General features: G+C 45.7%; 2 pseudogenes; one reads left to right on the top strand and one right to left on the bottom strand.

The window, feature by feature from the left end:
* Nucleotides 1-632: 632 nt before the first annotated feature.
* On the bottom strand, nt 633-1,299 carry Rps11-ps5 (ribosomal protein S11, pseudogene 5; annotated as a pseudogene).
* Nucleotides 1,300-3,429: 2,130 nt separating this feature from the next.
* On the top strand, nt 3,430-4,804 carry Tuba1b-ps13 (tubulin, alpha 1B, pseudogene 13; annotated as a pseudogene).
* The last annotated feature ends 1,196 nt before the right edge of the window (nt 4,805-6,000 follow it).

Genomic DNA, 6,000 nt, shown 5'->3' with positions numbered 1-6,000 from the left:
TTCTCTGAAAAAGCAACCAGAACTCTTATTTTTCCTAAAGATTTATTTATTTATTTATTTATTTATTTATTTATTTATTTATTTATTTAATGTATGTGAGCACACAGACACACCAGAACACCAGAAGAGGGCATCAGATCTCATTACAGATGGTTGTGAGCCACCATGTGGTTGCTGGGAATTGAACTCAGGACCTCTGGAAGAGCAGTCAGTGCTCTTAACCACTGAGCCGTCTCTCCAGCCCCAGCCAGTACTCTTAACTACTGAACCACCCTCCAGCTCTTAATTTCAAGAAGAAAAGATTTACTTTATTTTATGTGCATGAGTGTATTGTCTACATGTGTGCCATGTGTACCATGTACATAGATCCCCTGAAACCAGAGTTACGGGTAGTAAACCACCATGTAGGTAGGTGCTGGTCCTCTGCAAAAGCAACAAGTGCTCTTAACTGCTGAGCCATCTCTCCAGCCTCATAGAGTAACCTTATATTAAGGTCTTTTCCTTGGCTTAATTTTTATACATGGATTAAGTAAGGGTCCAGCTTCTCTTGTTAGCCCCTGGGTGTCCTTTTTTTTTTTTTTTTTTTTTTTTTTTTTGTAAGTTGGAAAATAACTTTTATTTGTTCTAGGGCATTGGCTAGAGTCCCCTCAGAACTTCTGAAACTGCTTCTTGGTGCCAGCAGCCTTGGTGACCTTGAGCACATTGAATCGAACAGTCTTGCTCTCAGGGGCCTGCACTCTCCAACAGTGACAATGTCGCCAATCTGGACGTCCCTGAAACAGGGGGACAGGTGCACAGACATGTTCTTGTGACGCTTCTCAAAGCGGTTGGACTTTCGGATGTAATGGAGATAGTCCCGGCGGATGACAATGGTCCTCTGCATCTTCGTCTTCGTCACAACACCAGACAGGATCCGTCCGCCGGATGGGGACATTACCAGTGAAGGGGCATTTCTTTCTTTCTCTCTTTCTGTCTTTCTCTCTTTCGGAGCTGGGGACCGAACCCAGGGCCTTGCGCTTGCTAGGCAAGTGCTCTACCACTGAGCTAAATCCCCAACCCCGGCATTTCTTGTCTATGTAGGTGCCCTCGATGGCCTCCTTGGGCATCTTGAAGCCTAGACCGATGTTTTTGTAGTACCGAGGGAGTTTTTCCTTGCCAGTTTCTCCCAGCAAAACACGCTTCTTGTTTTGAAAGATTGTAGGCTGCTTTTGGTAAGCACGGTCTGTCTGAATGTCCGCCATCTTCCCGGCAGCCTGAGAAAAGGAGAGGTAGGAACACACTCCGCGGCCTTATTCACCGGGTGTCCTGTTTTCTAGTCTTTTCTTTTCTCACCAAGTGCTCCTTGCACCTCTGTCAAAAGTCTTCTGATGAGCAGCTGGGCACAATGGTTTGCCATCCCAGCACCTGGTAGGTAAAGGCGTGGGGATCACGAGTTCAAAACCCTCCTGGGCTATATAAGACCCTGTCTTTAAACATACAAGATCATCAACTGGGCATGTTCCGTCTCATTTCAGTAGTATGTCGTCTTTAGAAAACCTCAGTTGTGTCCCCAGCTCCGAAAAAAAAGAACCAAAAAAAAAAAAAAAAAGAAAACCTCAGTTGTTACCATGGTATAGTAGACTTGAAAATCTCTTCTTTAGTCACTTCCTCGCTGCACTCCCCTTTAAAATACAACTCTTATTTATTTGCGTATGTGTGTGCCTGTGTGAATTTGTGTATGCCTGCAGAGGGAAGAAGAGGGCGTCAGATCTGCTGGAGTTGGAGTGAGGCAGGGGTCGGGGGGTGGGGGGTGGGGGCTGGGGTGGGGGGTGGGGTGGGGGGGTGGGGGTGTTTGTGACCCACCATGTGGATGATGGGAATCGAACTCAGGTCTTACCCAAGAGCAGTAAGGGTTCTAACTGCTAAACCATTTCCCCAGCCACAGGCCTCCTTTTTATTATTGTTTGAGACAGATATCATGTAGCTCAAGCTGGCTTCAGACTTGCTATGTGGGTGAGATCAGCCTTAAACTCCGGATCCTCCTGCTTCTACCCTGAGCTCCGACACTGCAGGTATGAGCCAATGACTGGCTTGATTGATGACACCATAAACAATCTTGCTTTGTTGCGTTCCTTGCTTTGGATTGTTTGCCGTTAAAGAAATATAAAGATGGATTATTTTTAATATTTGGTATTTAGTATTCAACTTTACGAAATTGGTTTAATTCTTTTTCTTCTTCTTCTTTTTTGAGACAGGGTTTCTTTACGTAGCTTCTGGACGGTTTAGATTTCCACCTATATAATTATGTTGAAGGCTGAGATCATTTTACATCTTCCTCTCCAGTTTGGATGGCTTTTCCATATTTTTCTTGCTCAGTGGCTCAGTCTCATAGTTCCATTGTTATGATATATGAAAGCAGGCGTGTTGGTCTTGTTTCTCTTATTAAGGGAAAAAGTTTGGGTTGGCTGAGCATGTGTAGCCGTGGGGTGCTTACCTAGTATATACAAGCCCCTGGCTTTGATGCAGCGCTCCACAAACAAAACAGAAAAACAAAAATGCTGCCTGGGCAGTGGTGGTGCAAGCACTCAAGCGGCAGAGGCAGGTGGATCTCTGAGTTCAAGGCCAGCCTGGTCTACACAGACCAGAGAGCTCAGGACAGCCAGAACTACACAGAGAAACCTTGTCTTGAAAACACAAAGTTTTTTTTTTCTTTTTTCTTTTTCTTTTTTTTTTTTTTTTTTTGGATCTGGAGATCGAACCCAGGGCCTTGTGCTTGCTAGGCAAGCGCTCTACCACTGAGCTAAATCCCCAACCCCCAAAACACAAAGTTTTAATTATTTATTTTTATTTTATATTTATGGGTGTTTTGTCTCTCGTAGGCAGACACCAAGTGCATGCAGTGCCTGCAAAGGCCAGAAGAGGGCGATAGAGCCTCTGGAATTTGAGATACAGATGGTTGTCAGCTGCAATGCAGATTCTGGGAACTGAACCCAGATCCTCTTGAAGAACGGCCAGTGCTCTTTTAAAGGCTAAGCCATCTCTGCAGCCTCCTGTGGGTATGTTTCTATCAAGAATATTGAATTTCTGAGCTGGAGAGATGGCTCAATGGTTGAGAATGCTGACTGCTCTTCCAGAGGTCCTGAGTTCAAATCTCAGCAACCCCATGGTGGCTCACAACCGTCTACAATGTGATCTGATGCCCTCTTCTGGTGTGTCTGAAGACAGCGATGGTGTACTTATATACATTAAATAAATAAATCTTTTTTAAAAAGTATATGGCATTGCCTTATCTTAAAGTATTGTTCCTTAAGAAAAAGCATGAAGGTTTTCATATATATATATATATATATATATGTATATATATATGTGTGTATATATATGTGTATATATATATATATGTGTGTGTGTATATATATATATACACCTCATTGTGTTTCTTACCTCAACTCTTAGTTGCCGGGAACAGCAACCGGGACCCGGTGTCTGCTTCTCTCATCCTCGCCTTCTAACCCGTAGCTATCATGTGTGAGTGCATCTCCAACCATGATGGCCAGGCTGGTGTCCAGATCAGTAATGCCTGCTGGAAACTCTACTACCTGGAACATGGCATCCAGCCTGATGGCCGGATGCCAAGCGACAAGCATTGGGGGAGGAGATGACTCCTTCAACACCTTCTTCAGTGAGACAGGAGCTGGCAAGCACGTGCCCCGGGCAGTGCTCCTAGACCTGGAACCCACAGTTATTGATGAAGTTTGCACTGGCACCTAACGCCAGCTCTTCCACCCAGAGCAGCTCATCACAGGCAAGGAAGATGCTGCCAATAACTGTGCCCATGGCCACTACACCATTGGCAATGAGATCATTGACCTTGTCTTGGACAGAATTCGCAAGCTGGCTGGCCAGTTCACAGGTCTCCAGGGCTTTTTGGTTTTCCACAGCTTTGGTGGGGGAACCAGCTCTGGGTTCACCTCGCTGCTGATGGAGCGGCTCTCTGTCGATTACAGGAAGGAGTCCAAGCTGGTGTTTTCCATTTACCCAGCCCCCCGGGTTTCCACTGCTGTGGTTGAGCCCTACAATTCCATCCTCACCACCCACACCACCCTGGAGCCCTCTGATTGTTCCTTCATGGTAGTCAATGAGGCCATCTCTGACATCTGTCATAGAAACCTCGACTTGGAGTGCTCAACCTACACTAACCTTAACCGCCTTACTAGCCAGATTGTGTCTTCCATCACTGCTTCCCTCAGATTTGATGGGGCCCTGAATGTTGATCTGACAGAATTCCAGACCAAGCTGGTGCCCTACCCTCGTATCCACTTCCCTCTGGCCACTTATGCCCCTGCCATCTCTGCTGAGAAAGCCTACCATGAGCAGCTTTCTGTAGAGAGATCACCAATGCCTGCTTTGAGCCAGCCAACCAGATGTGACTCTTGCCATGGTAAATACATGGCCCGCTGCCTGCTATACCATGATGATGTGATTCCCAAAGATGTCAATGCCTCCATTGCTACCATCAAGACCAAGCACAGCATCCAGTTTGTGGACTGGTGCCCCACTGGCTTCAAGTTGGTGACCTGGCCAAGGTCCAGAGAGCCGAGTGCATGTTGAGCAATACTACAGCCGTTACTGAGGCCTGGGCTCGCCTAGAATCACAAGTTTGATCTGATGTATGCCAAGAGTGCCTTCGTACACTGGTATGTGAGTGAGGGCATGGGAGTGGTTCTCTGAGGTCAGTGAGGACACGGCTGCCCTAGAGAAGGATTATGAGGAGGTTGGTGTGGGTTCTGTGGAAGGCGAGGGTGAGGAAGAAGGAGAGGAATGCTAGTTCATTCATTCAGCCCCAGTATCATGCCAAACTCAAAACTCCAGCTCCAGCACTAGCCGCAGGCATTGATGCTTCTGAGCTATTCCATTCTGTGGTCATGTGTGATCATGTCTTCTCCATGTGTACCTCTAAGTTTCCCATGATGCCTCCAAGTAAAAGCTTTAACAAAAGAACAAGAAGAAAAAAAGAATATTGAATTTCACCAAATGATTTTTAATACATTAATTAAGATCCTGGAACTGAATTTCCTTTTCTTCTGTTAATGTGGTAACACGGCCTCATTTTTCTGTTCTTTTTTTGAAGATTTATTTATTTACTTTACATATGAGAACACTGTAGCTGTCTTCGGATACAGCAGAGGAAGGCTTCGGATCCCGTTACAGATGGTTGTGAGCCACCATGTGGTTGCTGGGAATTGAACTCAGGACCTCTGGAAGAGCAGTCAGTGCTCTTACCCACTGAGCCGTCTCTCCAGCCCCTGGGAATTGTTCTTTCTCATCAACTTTTTGGAAGAGTTTTGAACAGAGTTGGTAATAATTCTGTGTTTTATGACATTCGCTAGAGAAGACATGTAGTTTTGAACTTGGTTGAATTGTATGTTGAAATGTATGTGTATTCGTGTGTGCGTATACAGGCATAAACACAGAGGATTGTGGGATGATGTCACAGGCGAAGGCAGGTACAAGATAGAACGAGGCCTGTCATTGGACGAGAAGGAAGGATGGGCGGGAGAAAAGTTTTAGAGCGTGGAGGAGACTGGAACGAGGCGGGAGAAGCAGCTGAGAGAACATGGAGGCTGATGTTAAGATTCCTCTCTCTGGGTTGGGGATTTAGCTCAGTGGTAGAGCGCTTGCCTAGCAACCGCAAGGCCCTGGGTTCGGTCCCCAGCTCCGAAAAAAGAAAAAAAAAAGGTTCCTTTCTGCACATTTATAGGTCGTTATGAATATACTTAAGGGATGGATGTGTACAGGGCTTTGTGTGTCTAGGTGGACAATTATATCTTATCAATCAGTTGTAAGTCAATTGTGTGGATGTTTTGTACATTGAACATTTAACACCTAAATCTGGTTCTTGGGTTTCAGTTTGCTGACTAACGATATCGCTGAGTGCTGGGAGTGTGAACAGAGTTTGTGACAGGAAGCTGTGCTAGTCTGTAGACTGCTTGGGGCTAGCATGGTGTGGGACCATGCTAGCAC

Source organism: Rattus norvegicus, chromosome 5 (genome assembly GCF_036323735.1).
Source record: "Rattus norvegicus strain BN/NHsdMcwi chromosome 5, GRCr8, whole genome shotgun sequence".
Classification (NCBI taxonomy): domain Eukaryota; kingdom Metazoa; phylum Chordata; class Mammalia; order Rodentia; family Muridae; genus Rattus; species Rattus norvegicus.
This window is presented reverse-complemented; position numbering and strand designations above follow the sequence as displayed.